The sequence below is a fragment of the Tachyglossus aculeatus genome, chromosome 16 (genome assembly GCF_015852505.1).
Source record: "Tachyglossus aculeatus isolate mTacAcu1 chromosome 16, mTacAcu1.pri, whole genome shotgun sequence".
NCBI lineage: Eukaryota > Metazoa > Chordata > Mammalia > Monotremata > Tachyglossidae > Tachyglossus > Tachyglossus aculeatus.
In genome coordinates this window covers 45318932-45337321 of record NC_052081.1, presented here as the reverse complement: position 1 = coordinate 45337321, position 18390 = coordinate 45318932, and positions in this window count along the sequence as shown.

Genomic DNA, 18390 nt, shown 5'->3' with positions numbered 1-18390 from the left:
TCTCTGTGCCTCAGTTCCCTCATCTGTAAAATGGGGATTAAGACTGTGAGCCTCACGTCGGACAACCTGATTACCTTGTATCCCCCCAGCACTTAGAACAGTGCTTTGCACATAGTAAGCACTTAACAAATACCATCGTTATTATTATTATTATACACTAGACTGTAAACTCCTCATGGGCAGGGATCAGGTTTATGAGCTGTATGGTATTTTCCCAAGCAATTAATGTAGTGCTCTGCACACAGTAGGTGCTCAGTAAATACTATGGATTGATTGATTTCTGTATGCTGAGCACTATATTAAACCCTTAGGAGAGGGCCCAAGAGTTTAGTCCACATAATAAGTGCTCAATAAATACCACTGATTGATTGACTGACAGAAGAATTAAGTTGGCACAACCCTTCCCCTCAAAGAGCCGGCAATTTAGAGAGGAGTTTACAGTCTGGCAGCAGAGAGCTCTGTCTAGTGGCTACCAGCTAGGGCAGGGGCTGGGGAGTAGAAGAGGTACCCTTAACCTCCCCCCCACCCCATCCTCCCCAAGCCTGTCCCCCCTCTCTAGGAACCCAGACGACATTCCTGTCCCTCTTTATAAATAGCCCCTCATTTCCCCATCAGGGCTGTCGGTCCAGGCAGCCGCCTCCGGGTGCGGGTGAGAATTATTACCAAATTTCCAGAGACTGTCTGAGTGTGGGAACTGGAGGAGAAAGCTGGAGTGAGTCCCTCTTTCATCCCTCCCATGTCTGCCAAGCGTGGTTTCCTTTTGAATCCTTTAGTGTGTGCCAAATGAGGAAGGGGAGGGGGAATAGAGGGGATGTGGAGAGAGGAAAGAAAGAAAGAAAAAAAGAAAAGAAAAAACCCACAAGAATGTGTCCTGGTATCTGGCTTCATTCAAATGCTCCAGCCACTGTCAGGCCCTGAATATCTTCCTTATTCCCACTCTGACTTGGGAAAATGGAAGGGGAGGCGGCCGCGGTGACTGAGGGGAGCAAGCCACAACCTCCATTACCCAGACACAAAAAGAAAAACAAACAGATCAACGGTATTAGTGGCAGTTACTGCGGCGACTGAGAAAGGCCCGGGCCCCAGCGAGGCCCGTCTGGCAGCAGGCTGCAGAGAGGGTCCACAGTGCGGTACTGACCCGAGCAGCAGGGGAGTAAGGGGGAGGACGTAGGCCTGTGTTGTCCCCTCTGACCCTGAGGTTTGGGGGAAAGGGACGGTGGCGGGGGCTCTTCCTCCACCAGACCGCGGCTTCTCTCTGTGGGGATGCTGTGCCCAGACAGACGCCCCTGTGTCCGCCCTGTCTGTGGGGACAAAGGCGACTGGGGTCCGGCCGGGGGCTGAGGCGGGGAGGATGCTTTTCTCTGGGAATTTTTAAAAAAGGAGCTTCTTTGACTCAAGCAGGGGGGCGGCCAGGCTTGATCCTAGGAAATTAATAATTTCCTCCGTGGAAACAATGAGGTGTGTGTGGAGTGTGTGAATATGTGTGTGTGTGTGAGACTGAAGCTGTTGTGGGTTGGGGGGGTGGAGAGGGGGGCAAGCAAACACACACACACACAGCCCTCCAGACCTGCCCGGGTGGAAGGGAGCTGCCTCTTTGGTCCTTTCCCAGATGTGTCTCCGGCAGCAGCTGCACAAAACCGCCCCGGCGAGGGCCCAGCTGTGATGGCCACAGCTGTTGTGGCCGGGAGGGGGACTTGGGGGGCAGCTCCGGAGGTTCCCATGAGGGGGGTGGGGGGCCGGGAGGGGGATGGGGGTCGGGGGGTGGGGGTGGGAGCCGGCCGGGAAGAATGTGGGTCGTCGGGGGGACAGCCGGGGGAGAGGTGGGGGGAGGCCCCAGAGGGATGGTTTTTCTTTCTGGTTTCTTCCACGACTCCACCGAACTGAACGCTAAATATTAAACCGGAGTGTGCTAACAGGGAATCTGAAAGCCCCACAGGACAAACGATGCACATACTTGAGGTTTTCTGAGCGTTAGGAGTGTTCCAAAGAATGGTCAGTATTGATTAAGGTGCTTTCAACAGGCTCACAAGTCACGGAGAGACCAATGCCAATGGACCGTGGGAGAGCTGCAATTTCGGTATGAGATATTTATGTGCCGTGGTGGGAAAGAGGCGAGCTGGGAGTTCCACAGGGAACCGCCGGGCCGTCAGGCTGTAGCATGAACTTGGGTCGGTAGCTTTGGTCCAAGCGACTTGGAAGTGAGTTACACACTTCTTCTCCCGAAACCACCCTCCATATCAACAGTACAGAGAAGCAGTTAGAGTAGCAGCATAGCCTCGTGGATAAAGCCCGGGCCTGGGAGTTGGAAGGACCTGGGTTCTGCCTCTCGTCTGCTGTGCGATCTTGGGCAAGTCGCTTCACTCCTCTGTTCCCCCTATTACATCATCTGTAAAATGGGGATTAAGACTTTGAGCCCCATGTGGGACAGGGACTGTGTCCAACCCCATTTGCTTGTATCCACCATAGCACTTAGTATAGTGCCAGGCACATAGTAAGCACTTAACAAATACCATGATTACTATTATTATTATTATTATTATTATTATTATTATTACAAGGTAGCCACCCTGAATCCCCATGGTCTGGTGGTGTTTTCCAGGCATCGTGGGAGAAGAGGATAGCTAACAGCGAAGGTAGACCTAGAATACACAGGTTTGAAAGCTGAATGAAGACACTGGTCAGGAGACTTAATAATAATAATAACAATTGTGGTGCTTGGCACATAGCAAGCACTTAATAAATACCATAATTTTTCTCCCCCCTTCTAGACTGTGAGCCCATTGTGGGCAGGGATTGTCTCTATTTGTTGCTGAATTGTACTCCCCAAGCGCTTAGTCCAGTGCTCCGCCCACATTAAGCGCTCAATAAATATGATTGAATAAATGAATGAATGAATCCACCAACTGTTTGCATTGTACAGTAAGCACTCAATAAATACCATAATTCTGTCCCTTTAATATGTCATCTGTTTTTTCCCCAGCTCCCTAGGGTTTGAAGAATCAATATTTGATAGCTTGATACTTAAAGGAAATTTACTTGTGACAAAGGATTCTTCGCCCCATCTAGCAGGTTGACTTTAGTAGAACCTGAAGGTCTCTGCTCAATACCTGACTTTTCTACAATTTTTAAGTGAGCCAAGATATCATAACTTCAGCAGCAAATAGGAGGAAAGGGGAAATGTCACAACCTAGTATTGCATTTGTGTGCCCTCGCACACCAAGTTTATATATTTATATCAACATCTGTCTCTCCCTCTAGACTGTAAGCTTGCTGTGGGTGGGGGATGTGTCTGTTCTTTTGTACTCCCCTAGCACTTAGTACAGCGCTCTACAGTAAGCGCTCAATAAATATGATCGACTGACTGAATGACTGACCTTGCCCACTGAATTTCCATTTTCACTCTAGCCAAAGCCTCTTCCCCCTTGTGAAAGCCCAAGAATTCACACTGCCATGTACCCAATGGGCCTGCCTTCAACACCCACTCGAAAATCCGTTGCTCACGCATCTTTCGAGAATACATGTTGTTCTCCCGTTGGCAGTTTATTTCTTCGTTATTTATATGCCGGGGTGGTCCTACAGGTGGACAATTGTTCCAACTGGCAAGCTGCAAGGCAAAGAAACAAGATTGAATTTCCTGCTATTCAATTAGAGAAAGTGGCCGTTTGTCAACTGGTCCCTGACGTCTTGACAGCAAAGAGACCCACCCAGCCCAGCGGAACTCCCTCCTGGAGGGGCAAGGGGTCCCAGACGGCCTGATGGAAGGAAACTTACCCAACTGGAAGCCCCAGGAGCCTTGGAAGAGCTTAGGACAAAGCTCCGGGTGGACTTGAGTCTTGGGAAAATATTTGCACCAGTGGGAGAATGGGGGGCGGGGGGATGCCGTTGTGAGTGTGTATGCGTGCATGGGTGGGAATGTTCTTCTATGTGTGTATATGGGCATGTGAAGGTGTGGTCCTGTGTGTATTTGAGGGTGCGACCATATTGGGGAGAATACCTGTGGGTAATTATGTGCATATGTTTGTGGGCATATGTGGGAGTGTTCCTGTGGATGTTTGTGGGTTTGTGTGTGCGCGTCTGTGCATGGGAGTGTTCTTGGGTATGTTTGTGTGCAGGTGTGGGAGGGCTCCTGGGCACATACGTGTGTGTGCGCATGTGTGAAAGTTCCTGTGTGCATTTGTGTGTAGACAGAAAGCTCCAAAGCCGATGCTTGAAATGTGAAACACTCTCGTGGTATCTATCAGTGGCTTTGCAAGCCACCCCGAGGGGAGAAGAGTGGGGGGCAGAGGCAGGGGAGCAAGGGAGGAGGGGAGTCCCTGACCTGCTGTTTGATTTCAAACACTGGCAGCCCCTAGTCCCTCGGCCACTCAGCAGCCTGGGATGTTCTCTCTCTCTCTTTCTCTCTCACACACATACACACTCCCCATGGAGGATGTTGTTGACATGACTGCCGAGGGGCCTTGGTGTCTGGCAACCTCAAACCCTCTCCTTGATTTCTCACTGAGAAATCTAGCCCAGTTCACTGTGGGCTGGAACCCTTGATGCCATTGGATATCCCAGTGAACCCTAGTCCCAATCCCTTTCAAAACAGGGGGCCCTGCTTTAAAAATAATAATGATAATAACAATAATAATATAATGATAATAATAACTGTGGTATTTTTCAAGCACTCGCTATGTGCCAAGCACCGATTAGTGGCTAGATCATGGGCCTGGGATTCAGAAGGACCTGGGTTCTAATTCCGAACTCTACTACATGTCTGTTGTGTGACCTCGGGCAAGTCACTTCACTTCTCTGTGCCTCAGCTCTCCCATCAGTAAAATGGAGAAAGAGTATGAGCAGGAAAGAGTATGGAACAGGGACCGGGTCCAACCTGATTAACTTGTACCTTCCCCAGTGCTTAGAACAGTGCTTGGCACACAGCAAGCACTTAAAAATTCCATAATAATGGATACAGTGTGGTTACAAGAAAATCAGGTTGGACACAGTCCCTGACCCACATGGGGCTCACAGCCTTAAGCCTCATTTTACAGATGAGGTCACTGAGGCCCAGAGAAGTGAAGTGACTTGTTCAAGGTCACACAGCAGACAAGTAGAGGAGCCAGGTTTAGAAACTAGGTCTGAGCTCTATCCACCAGGCCATGCTGCTTCTCTGTGTGAAGCCCCAGCCCTGGGCTTGGGGGGCCATGGTGGGGAGGGGGGTGGCGGCCACTTCAGATTTGGACCTGCTGCCCGAGAGGAGCCATGGTACAGAGAAGCCAGGGTTTGGCCATCACAATCTCCTGTGGATTGTAGAGAGTTGTCTCTGGGGAGTTTTCTCCATCACTGGGGATGGGGGAAAGTCAGTTACCTTCTCTGGGCCTCAGTCTCCTCATCTGTAAAACGATGGTTTAAATGCCTGCTTTGCCTACCCCTTAGACTCTATTCTATTGTATTGCATCTCTGCCAGTGTTTAGCACAGTGTTTGGCACAAAATTAGACACAGTCCCTGTCTCACATGGGACTCACAGTTTCCCCCATTTTATAGATGAGGAAACAAACACACAGAGAAATTCCAACCTCCTCCACCCACCTGGGGCTCCCCAATTTTTCTTAATGGTATTTGTTAAGCGCTTACTATGTGCAAAGCACTGTTATTCTGCGAGTTTCCCGATTTTTCACATTTCAAATCACTCCACGTCACTCCCACAATGAGCACCGCTGAAGCGTCTCTTTAAGTATGAAAGGAACTGGGGTGTTGGAGGCCAGAGAGGAGAGCAGAATGCGGATGGCAGGATGACATCACCTGGAAAATATTAATTAAAATGGAAAGGAGAAGGAAAGAGGGACAAGGGTCCGGTTTGCTTCTCCCAGGGTGCTGGAGGTCCTAGAGGAGAAGGAGCATAATGCATTTTGAAGAAAAATGAGCTCTCCTGCCCTGCACCCAGCTCCGCAGCCCCCATAATTAAAATCAGCAGGAATTAACTGTCCACTGCTTGGGAAAGGAATCCAAATAAACAAATCAAAAACCTTTTCCCAATCCCCTCAGTGATTGGTAGGGTCGAAAACGTCCCTCTATTTCTTATTCTTATCCTGTTTTCTAATCCCTCTCTCTCCACCTCTCTGTCAATCAATCGGTGGTATATATTGAGCACTGTACCAAGTGCTAGGGAGAGTGCTGTTTGCTCTTCTCTAGATGGTAAGCTCATTGTGGGCAGGGAACGTGTTCAACTCTGTTGTATTGAACTCTCCCAAGCACTTAGTAGAGTGCTCTGCACATAGGAAGAGCTCAAAAATACCTTGGATTGTTTGATTGATTGATTGATTGATTGATTGATTACAATGCAACAGAGTTAATAGATAAGTTCTTTGCCCACAAGGAGCTTAAGATCTCTTCCCCTTCTCCCTCCCATTCTCTTCCCCGCCCTCTCTCTCTCTCTCTCTCTCTCTCTCTTCTCTTCCCTTTTCTCCAACCAACACATGCTTCTTTCAAATAACTGGTGTTCCCCAATTAAGTCCTCTTTTTCCCAGGTGGCTTTCCCTTCTGTATTATCTGTGCACTTGGATTTCTGACCTTTGGACATCTGATATGCTCCCCACCCTCAATTCCACAGCACCTGTGCACATATCCTTAAATTATATATTACAAATTACTTATTTATTCATATTAATGTGTCTCCCCCCTAGATTTATTGCTGAATTGTACTTTCCAAGTGCTTAGTACAGTGCTCTGCACACTGTAAGTGCTCAATAAATACTATTGAATGAATGAATGGATTGTAAACTTATGGGCAGGGAACGTGTCTGTTAATTCAGTTTTACCATCTTCTCCCAAGGGCTTAGTACAGTCTTTTGCCCATAGTAGCCCTCAACACATACTGATTGCTGCCTCTGTGAACCCATTCACAATTGTCTCTTCTCGACTGTAACCTCTTTGTGGGCAGGGAATTTGTCTGCCAACTCTGTTGCGTTGTACTTCCCCAAGCACTTAATACAGTGCTCTGGCCACAGTAAGTGCTCAATAAATGCTACTGAATGATCCAGAAACAGCCTTCTACCAACTGTAGCCACTTCTTCGCAGCAGATACACTTACCTGTAGCAATGCTCCTAGGTAGAACATTCATTCATCCATTCATTCAATCATCATCATCATCATCTCAATCGTATTTATTGAGCACTTATTGTGTGCAGAACACTGAACTGAGGGCTTGGAAAGTACAATTCAGCAACAAATAGAGACAATCCCTGCCCATAATGGGCTCACAGTCTAGGTGGGGGGAGACAGACATCAAAACAAGTAAACTGGCATCAATAGCATCAATATAGAGTTAGAGATACATACACATCATTAATATAAATAGAGTGATAAATGTGTACATATATAGATAAGTGCCATGGAGGGGTGAGTAGTAGAGAACATCTACAGAGTACTTACCTATATTTATGAATATATCTGTAATTATTCACATGTCCATAATTCATTTATTTATAGTAATGAGTCTCCCACTCTCTATATGCTCCTTGTGTGCAGGGAACGTGTCTACCGATTCCGTTATATCATACTCTCCTGAGCACTTGGTGCAGTGCTCTTCACACAGTAAGTGCTTAATGCATATGAATGATTAATATTTTAATGGTATTTGTTAAATACTTACTATGTGCCAGGCACTGTTCTGAGCACTGGGGTACATACAGTAAAGTAATCAGGTTGGATACAGTCCATGTCCCCAATAGGACTCACAGTCTTAATCCTCTTAGTACAGTGCTAAGCGCTTAGTACAGTGCTCTGCACACAGTAAGCGCTCAATAAATACGATTGATGATGAAGATGAACCCCTATTTTACAGATGAGGTCAGTGAGGCCCAGAGAAGTAAAATGATTTGCCCAAAGTCACACAGCAGGCTAGTAGAGGGGCCAGGATCCTCTGACTCGTGCTGTATTGAGAACCTCCAGGGAGTTTGGCACCATCCATTTAGGCCCGCCGATGCCCTCAAGGAATTTACAGTCTAATAAGGGAACCAGAGCAGTCTCATCCTGTGTCAAGTTCCCGGAACATCTTTGTTCTGAGGAGGGGGCAGGGAGAAGGCTCTGGAGAGGCAGGCTGTGGCTTTGTCCAGCAGGGAAGGGGATGAGATCTGAAGTCCTTTTCTTCCCCAATTAAGCCATGACAGCCCAAGAACATATGTCAGATTCCTCTCAGAAGGCCGTCTCCCCAGGAAGCCTTTCTGTCCAGAACTGCCCACACATGCACGCACACACACAGAAGCACACAAGGACATCCAGGGCAGGGCTGGAGTTGAAGCCACAAACTCTCGCCTCTGGATTGCAGGGGTGCAAATTGGAAGGGGGTTTCGGACGATGGAGTGGGGTGGGGTAAGAGGGGGCGTTGAATGCGCAGAAACATTTTTACAACCGAAAATAATTAACCGAATAAAATCCTTTTTCTTTTTTTTTTTCAAATTCGGTAATTAAAACCAGTCCTTTCTCCCTTTGTTTTCTTTCACAGCTAAGGGGATGTTTACTAATTTGCTTTACAAAGTGCCCCTTGTTGTGGGTCCAGAAGAAATGAAAGTTTGAAGTGGTCAGAGAAGAAAGCCTTTAGGACTGTGGTATTTCATGCCAGGGGGTTCATCTGTAGTTGCTGGTTTGTGTGTGTTTTCCTCACGAGAACCGTCTCCAGAAAAGTTTCAGGCAGCAAAGCCATCTAGTGCCTGGTTTTTCAATCAATCAATCAATCAATCAGTCGTATTTATTGAGAGCTTACCGGGTGCAGACACTATAATGCCTCTGGCCTGGAATGCCCTCCCTCTTCATATCCATCAGACAATTACTCTCCCCACCCTCAAAGTCTTATTGAAGGCCCATCTCCTCCAAGAGGCCTTCCCTGACTAAGCTCTCCTTTCCTCTTTTCCCACTCCCTTCTGTGTCATCCTTACTTGCTCCCTTTATGCATCCCCCTCCCAGCCCCACAGCACTTATGTACATAACTGTAATTTTCTTTATTTAATAATAATAATAATAATACTTGTGGTATTTATTAAGTGCTTACTATGTGCCAGACACTGCACTAAGCACTGGGATGGATACAAGCAAATCAGATTGGACACAGTCCCTGTCCCACATAGGGCTCCGGGTCTCAATCCCCATTTTAGAGATGAGGTAACTGAGGCACAGACAAGTTAGGTGATTTTCCCAAGGCCATACAGCAGACAATTAAGGAGCTGGGATTATCCTTTATATTAATGTCTGTCTCCCCCTCTAGACTGTAAGCTTGTTGCGGCCAGGGAATGTGTCTGTTATACTGTTTTACTGTACTCTCCCAAGTACAGTGCTCTGCACACAGTTAAGCACTCAAGAAATACAATTGACTGTACTAAGCCCTTGGGAGAGTACAATATAACAGTATAATAGACACGTTCCCTGCCCACAGAGAGCTTCTCCTGCAGTTCATGAGGAGACCTTGAACCAGAAGAGGCCCTGGAACCCTCCTGGAAAGCTTTAGATATTTGGCAGGACAGGGAGGCTGAGATTTCACCCACAGGATAAATGCAGAGATGATCGAGTTGAAAGGGAAAGAGCCCCAAACTGGGGGTCAGAGGGCCTGAATTCTGATTCCAGGCCTGCCACTGGCCTGTTGTGGGATCTTGGGTGAGTCACTTCATTCATTCATTCATTCAATCGTATTTATTGAGCGCTTACTGTGTGCGGAGCACTGTACTAAGTGCTTGGGAAGGACAAGTTGGCAACATATAGAGATGGTCCCTACCCAACAGTGGGTTAACAGTCTAGAAGGGGGAGACAGAGAACAAAACAAAACATATTAACAAAATAAAATAAATAGAATAAATATGTACAAATAAAATAAATAAATAGTGTAATAAATATGTACAAACATATATACGTATATTTAGGTGCTCTCTCTGGACCTCAGCGACCTCATCTTTAAAATGGGAATAAAGCACCCATAGACCTGAGCACCAGGTGGGATGGGAACCGGGTCAGATCTGAGTACCTTGTATCCAAGTGCTTAGCACAGTGTTTGGTACCTCCTAAGAGCTTTATAAATGTCATGATGGTGATGACGTAGATATCCTAAACCTTACAGTCCTGACACTGAGGGGAATGCACATTATGATAATATTAAATGTCCCACAGCAGGTGTTTGCACTCTGGGACTTTATGTTTGTTTGTTTTGTTTTATTTCATTTTTAAATGCTATCTGTTAAATGCTTACTATGTGACAGACACTGTAGTAAGTGCTGGGGTAGAGACAGCCTGATCAGGTTGGACTCAGTCCCTTTCCCACATGGGCTCACGGTCATAATCTCCATTTTACAGATGAGGCAACTGAGGCACAGAGAAGTGAAGTGAATTGTTCAAGATCACAGTCCCTGTCCCACATGGGCTCACAGTCTTAATATCCATTTCACAGATGAGGCAACTTAGGCACAGAGAAGTGAAGTGAATTGTTCAAGGTCACCCAGCAGACAAGTGGCGGAGCCAGGATTTGAAGCCAGGTCCTTCTGATAACCAGGCCTGTGCTCTTTCCACTAGGCCATGCTGTTTCTCTAATATTCTTTTCAATCAATCAGTGGTATTTATGGAATTCTTACTGTGGGCAGAACACTGTACTAAGCTCTTGGGAGAGTACACTCTGACAAACCTGATAGATATATTCCCTGCCCACTGCCTTACCTCCTTCCCCTCCCCACAGCACCTATATATTTGTTTGTACATATTTATTACTCTATTTATTTATTTATTTTACTTGTACATATTTATTCTGTTTATTTTATTTGGTTTATATGTTTTGTTTCGTTGTCCATCTCCCCCTTCTAGACTGTGAGCCCGCTGTTGGGTGGGGACCATTTCTTTATGTTGCAAACTTGTACTTCCCAAGAGCTTAGTACAGTACTCTGCACAAAGTAAGCGCTCAATAAATACGATTGAATGAATGAATGAATGAATGAACAAAGAGCTTACGTTCTGGAGAACCATCCACTTTGCATATGCACCTGGGCTGTTTGTCCTTTTTCAGGTGTCATTAGTATTGCAGCTCCTGTTTCATATGTAAACATCAGATACCATCATCTCCCCATCCAGCTGACCCTCCCCAGTCCTCCTCAGCAAGATCAATCAATAAAGGGTATTTATTGAGCCCCTACTTTGCAGAGCGCTGTCCTAAGCGCTTTATTCATTCATTCATTCAATCATATTTATTGAGTGCTTACTGTGTGCAGAGCACTGTACTAAGTGCTTGGGAAGTACAATTCAGCAACAAAGAGACAATCCCTAACCACAACGGGCTCGCAGTCGAGAACGGGGGAGACAGACATCAAAATAAGTAAACAGGCATCAGTAGCATCATTAGAAATAAATAGAATTATCGATATATGCACTTGGGAGAGTGCAATACAAACAGCGCTCAGCACACAGTAAGTGCTCAGTAAATACAATACAATCGAATTGGTAATTTATTCACTTATATGAATGTCTCTCTCTGTCTCCCCACCCCCTAGACTGTAAGTTCGTTGTGGGCAGGGAATGTGTCTATTCCTTGTCCTATTGTACTCTCCCAATACAGTGCTTAATACAGTGCTTTCCACATGATAAGTGCTCAATAAGTATGATTGCCTGACTGACTGACAGGCAGCCCCGATCCCTGCCATAGAGGAGCTTGCAGTCTAGAGAGGGGTTGTATCATTTTATCCACCTGCTCCTAGAGATAATAATAATAACAATAATAATGATGGTATTTGTTAAGCGCTTACTATGTGCCAAGCACTGTTCTTAGTGCTGAGCACTGTTCTAAGTGCTGAGCACTGTTTTAGGAGATGACTCTGAACTACTACACCTTGCTTCTGAAGTGGTCCTGGATGGCTTACATGCTAGGAAGCAGTAAGGCGTAATGGATAGAGCATAGGCTGGGAGTCAGAAGGTCATAGCTTCTAACCCCGGATCCACCACTTGTTTGCTGCATGGCCTTGGGCAGGTAGTTTTACTTCCCTGTGCCTCAGTTCCCTCACCTGTGAAATGGGGATTAAGACCGTGAGTCCCCTGCGGGAGAGGGACTGTATCCACCCCAGTGTTTAGTACAGTGTCTGGCACATAGTAAGTGCTTAACAAATACCACAATTATAATTATTATTAGTAGTATTATTCCCCCCCCCCCACACAAGACTGTAAGCTTGTTGTGGGCAGGGAAGGTACCTGTTTATTGTTGTATTGTACTCTCTCAAGTGTTTAGTACACTGCTCTGCACACGGTAAGTGCTCAGTAAATATGATTCAATGAATGAATGAATAAATATTATTATTGGCCCTCCTTATAGGACAGGAAGAGCCAGCTCTTTCCCTTCCTGGTTGCCCCTGGGGGAAAGGGTGGCTAAGTTCACGGGACTCAGCTCTGTTCTGTGTTAGCCCCAGTTTGGAATGGAGATGTGGGGGACAAGTGATAATCCCCAGGAGTTTGGTGACAGGTGACTGAAGAGAGCTCAGTTGTCAGAGACTCCTTCTCAAGGAGTGGCAGGCAGCCCACAGGACCCGGGAAGGACATTCTCTTATCAGGCAGAATTCCCCTGCTCTGTGGGGTGATAATCAGGCTTCCAAATATCGCTGGTCTGTTGGAGTTAAGTAGTAGTAATAGTTGTAGTAGCAGCAGCCGTGGATTTTTTTGGACAGCTATTGAGTGCAGTGCAGTGGTAGAGTGCAAGACACGTATTCTCTGCCCTCTGGGAGAGAAGAGAAGCAGCATGGCCTAGTGGATAGAGCCCAGCCTGGGAGTTTGAAAGGATCTGGGTTCTAATCCCAGCTCCGCCACTTGTCTGCAGAGTGACCTTGAACATCACTTCATTTCTCGATGCCTCAGTTCCCTCATCTGTACAATGGGGATTAAGACCGTGAGTCCCATGCAGGGCATGGACTGTGTCCAACCTGATTAACCTGTATCTGCCACAGTGCTTAGAACAGTGCCTGGCATATAGCAAGTGGGTAAACAAATACCATGAAAAAAATCCACCCTAGTGCTTAGCACCTAGCAAGCACTTTACAAATACCGCACTTATTACAATCTAACATGCCGGTATGTTCACAAGGCAGAGTCAGGGGACCTGAATCTTTCTGGCCTCTGCCACTGCCCTGCTTAAAATCTGTGTCAAGTTCACTGGGCTTCCTTCCTTCATTCAGTCATTCAATCATATTTATTGAGCACTTGCTGTGAGCAGAGCACTGTACTAAATGCTTGGGAAAGTACAATCCAACAATAAACAGGCACATTTCCTGCCCACAATGAGCTGATAGTCTAGAGGGGAAGACAGACATTAATACAGATCAGCTGTGGGGCTGGGAGTGCTGTGGGGCTGGGAGGGGGGATGAATTAAGGGAGCAAGTCAGGGTGACTCAGAAGGGAGAGGGAGAAGAAGAAATAAGGGCTTTGTCAGGGAAGGCCTTTTGAGGAAATGGGCCTTCAGTGAGGCTTAGAAGGGGGACTCATCTGTAAAATGGGTGTGGTAATCCCTCCCCCTACCTCACAAGGGGCTGTTGCAATTAGAAAAATGGAAAAAAAAAAGTTGGTGAGAAGGCGCTTCAGAAAATACATCTTTCCTTCAAGGTTCTCTTTCCCCATCCCCTGGGCCAGGCAATAACATTAGCCCAAAGGGATCCCATCTCCATTCCTCAGCAGAGACTTCAGCTTTGGTAAACCGGCCATGGATCAGGCAGGAAGAAGAAGCTGTCCCAACTAAAGACAGGCATGTGTGAGGTTAATTCGGAGGTGTCGGTTCACGGGGAGGTAAGAGGTCCCAGGGCTGCCGTTCTTTTATTTCAAACAGATCAGCCCTGAGTCCTACACTCCAGCTGCTGTAACTTTTCACAGTTGGGAGCTCCGGAGGAGACATTTCCCAGCAGGAAAGGACAGGGGCAGTGATGGAAGGGAGACAGGAGTGGGCCCACATGGAAGCAGCCTGAAACCATCAATCAGTCCGTGACATTTACTGAGCACCTACTGTGCGCCCAGCACTGTACTATGCATTTGGGAGAGACCGGCAGCATGGCTCAGTGGAAAGAGCACGGGCTTTGGGGTCAGAAGTCATGGGTTTGAATTCCGGCCCCGCCAATTGTCAGCTGTGTGACTTTGGGCAAGTCACTTCACTTCTCTGTGCCTCAGTTACCTTATCTGTAAAATGGGGATTAAGACTGTCAGCCCTCTGTGGGACAACCTGATCACCTTATAACCTCCCCAGTGCTTAGAACAGTGCTTTGCACATAGTAAGCACTTAATAAATGCCATTATTATTACCGGTAGCTAGGCAAGATCCCAGCCCTCCAAGCATTTCGTTCCAGGTCTGGCTCTGCCTCAAATTCGCCCTGCTACCTTGGGCATGCTCCTTTCCCAGTTGGTGCCTCAGTTTCTCCATTGGCAATAGGGGCGCGATGCCTGCCCCCAGCTTCCTCGAAGTGGACCTAATTAAACATCATTTGTGACAAGGCTTTGGCTGCTCAGAGAAAATGCAGGGACCTGCCCCACCTAATTATAATGATAATAATAATTGTATTTGTTAAGCGCTTTCTACGGGCCAAGCACTATATTAGACAGAGGGGCAGATACAAGATAATCCGTTCCCACATCAGGTTCACTGTGCAAGTAGGAGGGAGAACAGATATCGAATCCCCACTTTGCAGATGAGGGAACTGAGGCACAGACAAGTTAGGTGACTTGCTGAAGTTCGCACAGCAGCTATGCGGCAGAGTTGGGATTAGCACACAAGACCTCTGGCTCCCAGGCCTGTGGTCTTTCCACTAGTCATGCAGCTTCCCCACTGGGCTATTCTCATTGCCAACTATCACCAGCATTTACTAGAGAAGCAGCATGGCTCAGTGGAAAGAGCCCGGGCTTTGGAGTCAGAGGTCATGGGTTCAAATCCCTACTCCGCCAATTGTCAGCTGGGTGACTTTGGGCAAGTCACTTAACTTCTCTGGGCCTCAGTTACCTCATCTGTAAAATGGGGATGAAGACTGTGAGCCCTCCGTGGGACAACCTGATCACCTTGTAAGCTCTCCAGCACTTAGAACAGTGCTTTGCATATAGTAAGCGCTTAATAAATGCCATTATTATATTATTATTACTGTTACTAAGTACCTACCGCACGCAGAATCTTGAACTATGCACTCTGTTTTGCATGCAGACTTGTGGGGGGCACATAGAAGTAAAAAGGAAAAGGAAGCAGCGTGGCCTAGTGAGTCTGGGAGTCAGTGATCCTGGATTCTAACCCCAGATCCACCACTTGTCTGCAGTGCGACTTTGGGCAAGTCACTTAGCTTCTCTGTGCCTCAGTTACCTCATCTGTAAAATGGGGATTAGGACTGTGAACTGCATGTGGGACATGGACTGTGTCCAAAATGAGTAGCTTGTATCTACCCCAGTACTTAATACAGTGCCTGGCACTTAGTAAGTGCTTAACAAATACCGTGGGGGGTTTTTTAATCCCCACATCAACAAGCTTGCAAACCATACCAACATGACCAAGGCTGTTATTGGGTCAGGAACGGTCAGTCGGCCAGTCGATTATATTTATTGAGCACCTACTGTGTGCAGAGCATTGTACTAAGTGCCTGGGAGAGTACAGTACAACAATCCATCCAGCCCAATTTTCTGTCTCTGGCAGAGGCTACCAGTTGATTCATTCAATCAATCGTATTTATTGAGCGCTTACTTTGTGCACAGCACTGTACTAAGTACTAAGATGATAAATCATCAATCAATCAATGGTATTTATTGGGTGCTTACCACGAGCAACATACAACAGAATTAACAGAAACGTTCCCCACCCAAAATGAGCTTACAGTTTAAAGGGGGAATCACATGACGGTTGTGATCTTGGATATCCATCTTCGTGTTTATGGATATATATCATTTAACTTCCCTAGCATCTCTATTTTTCCCCCTCCATACCTCACTGTCCCTCTCTAAACATTACGGACTTCTCTTCCATGAATTTCTTAATATATCTGAGAAACTTCATGAGAAGCAGCATGGCCTAGTGTATAGAGCATGGGTCTGGGAGTAAGAGGACCTAGGTTCCAAACCCAGCTCTGCCACTTGCTTGCTGTGTGATCTTGGGCAAGTCACTTAACTTCTCTGTGCCTCAGTTTCCTCAACTGTAAAATCAGGTTTCAACCCCCCCTCCCTCCTACTTAGGCTGTAAGCCCCATGTGGGCTGTGAGAAGCAGTGTGAGAAGCAGCGTGGCTCAGTGGAAAGAGCATGGGCTTTGGAGCCAGAGGTCATGGGTTCAAATCCCGGCTCTGCCAACTGTCAGCTGTGACTTTGGGCAAGTCACTTAACTTCTCTATGCCTCAGTTACCTCATCTGTAAAATGGGGATTAAAACTGTGAGCCCCCCGTGGGACAACCTGATCACCTTGTAACTCCCCAGTGCTTAGAACAGTGCTTTGCACATAGTAAGCGCTAAAAAAAATACCATCATTTTATTACTATGTGGGACAGGGACTGTGTCCAATCTGATAAACTTGAATCTATCCCAGTGTTTTGTTTAGAACAGTGCTTGACACATATTAAGTGCTTAACAAATACCATAAAAAAAGACCTTTACCTCTGTGACCTAGAATTAATTGTCTCATATCACCTTGCATTCTGGGCTCTGAATGAATGAATGAATAATAATAATAATAATAATAATAAGTGCTATTTATTGAGCACTTACTATGTGCAGAGCACTCTACTACTACTACTGTTTCATTGAGTGCTTACAGTGTGCCAAGCACTGTGCCTAGCAAGGAGTAGATACAGGACAATCAGATTAGACATTGTACCTGTCCCACAAGGGGTTCAAAGTCTAAGAGAGAGGGAGAACAGGTTTTTAAGCCCCAAATTACAGATAAGGAAACCCAGACCCATAGAATTTTAGTGACTTTTTTATGGCATTTGTTAAGCGCTTACTATGTGCAAAGCACTGTTCTAAGCGCTGGACCAAGGTCATGAAGCAGGCAAGTAGTGGAGCTGAGATTATACTTAATAATAATGATGACATTTATTAAGCACTTACTATGTGCAAAGCACTGTTCTAAGTGCTGGGGAGGTAACAAGGTGATCAAGTTGTCCCGGGGGGGCTCACAGTCTTAATCCCCATTTTACAGATGAGGTAACTGAGGCACAGAGAAGTTAAGTGACTTGCCCAAAGTTACACAGGTGACAATTGGCAGGGCAGGGATTTGAACTCATGACCTTTGACTCCAAAGCCCGGGCTCTTTCCACTGAGCCACGCTGCTTCCCAAGACTTGTGCTTGGACGGATCCAAGCACTGGGCAGTAGGAGGCAGCCCCAAATAACAATGAACAAAGAACCCAGAGAGAGGGCCAGGGTGGAGAACAGGCAGTGCTAATCCCACTGGGAGAGAGTCTTCCGGGGAAAATAGAGAACTCTCTTCTCCAAGTTATTCCCGCATCATTTTCTGCATTCGAGACATTGAAGCCTGCCGCACATTGCGTGCGGAATGTCCTTCTGCTTGTTGTACCGTGCAGACTGGCTTTTCCGCTCACAGAACATCGAGCAAACAAACCCAGAGCTCCAACTTCTAAAATGGCTGCTCGAAGATGCCGGTGGCCATTTTAACGTTACTTTCAAGTGAACTTTGGGGCCTTTGAATGAGCTGCAGGCCTTCTTTCCCAACCACAGGCCAGATTTCCTCCAGGCCTACTGCCCATCTCCCCTGACTGGAACCATGACCATAGACGCTCAGGGTGGCGGTCAGCGGTCAAGCTCCCGGGGGGCCATTCTCAGCCGGGATCCTACAGTTGCCAAAGGAATGGACTTGGTCCAACCCTTGTGGGAAGAAGCTTGACATTCTGAAGGGACCTGCCTGGCCCAGAAGTATCCCGAGCCTGACGAAATTGTGAGGGCCCCGGGGAAGGGAGGCAGACAGACAGGCTCCCAGAGAGTCAAATGGGCTCTCCCAGCTGAGTAACCACAGACTTTGGTTAGAAATGCTGGAGTGGGAGGGAAAAAAGGGGGGGAGGAGAGGAAGGGAGGGTGAAAAGGAGGGAAGAGAGGAGGGAGGAGAGGAGGGAAGGGGGGAAGAAGGGAGAGAGGAAGGGAAAAAAGAGGGGGAGAAGGGAGAGAGAAAAAGGGGGAAGAAAGGAGGGAGAGAGGGAGGGAGAAGAGGGGGAAGAAGGGAGAGAGAAAGAGAGGGAGAAGGGGGAAAGGCAGGCAAGAGAGAGGAAGGGAGGGAGAAGGAGGAAAGGGGAGAGAGGAAGGAAAGGGGAAAAGGGAGAAGAAAGGAGAGAAGAAGGGAGGGAGAGAGGAGGGGAGAAGAAGGGAGGGAAACATGGGGGAAGAGGGAGAAAGAAAAGGAGGGAGAAAGAGAGGGAGAAAAGGGGGAGAAGGAAGGAAAGAGGAAGGG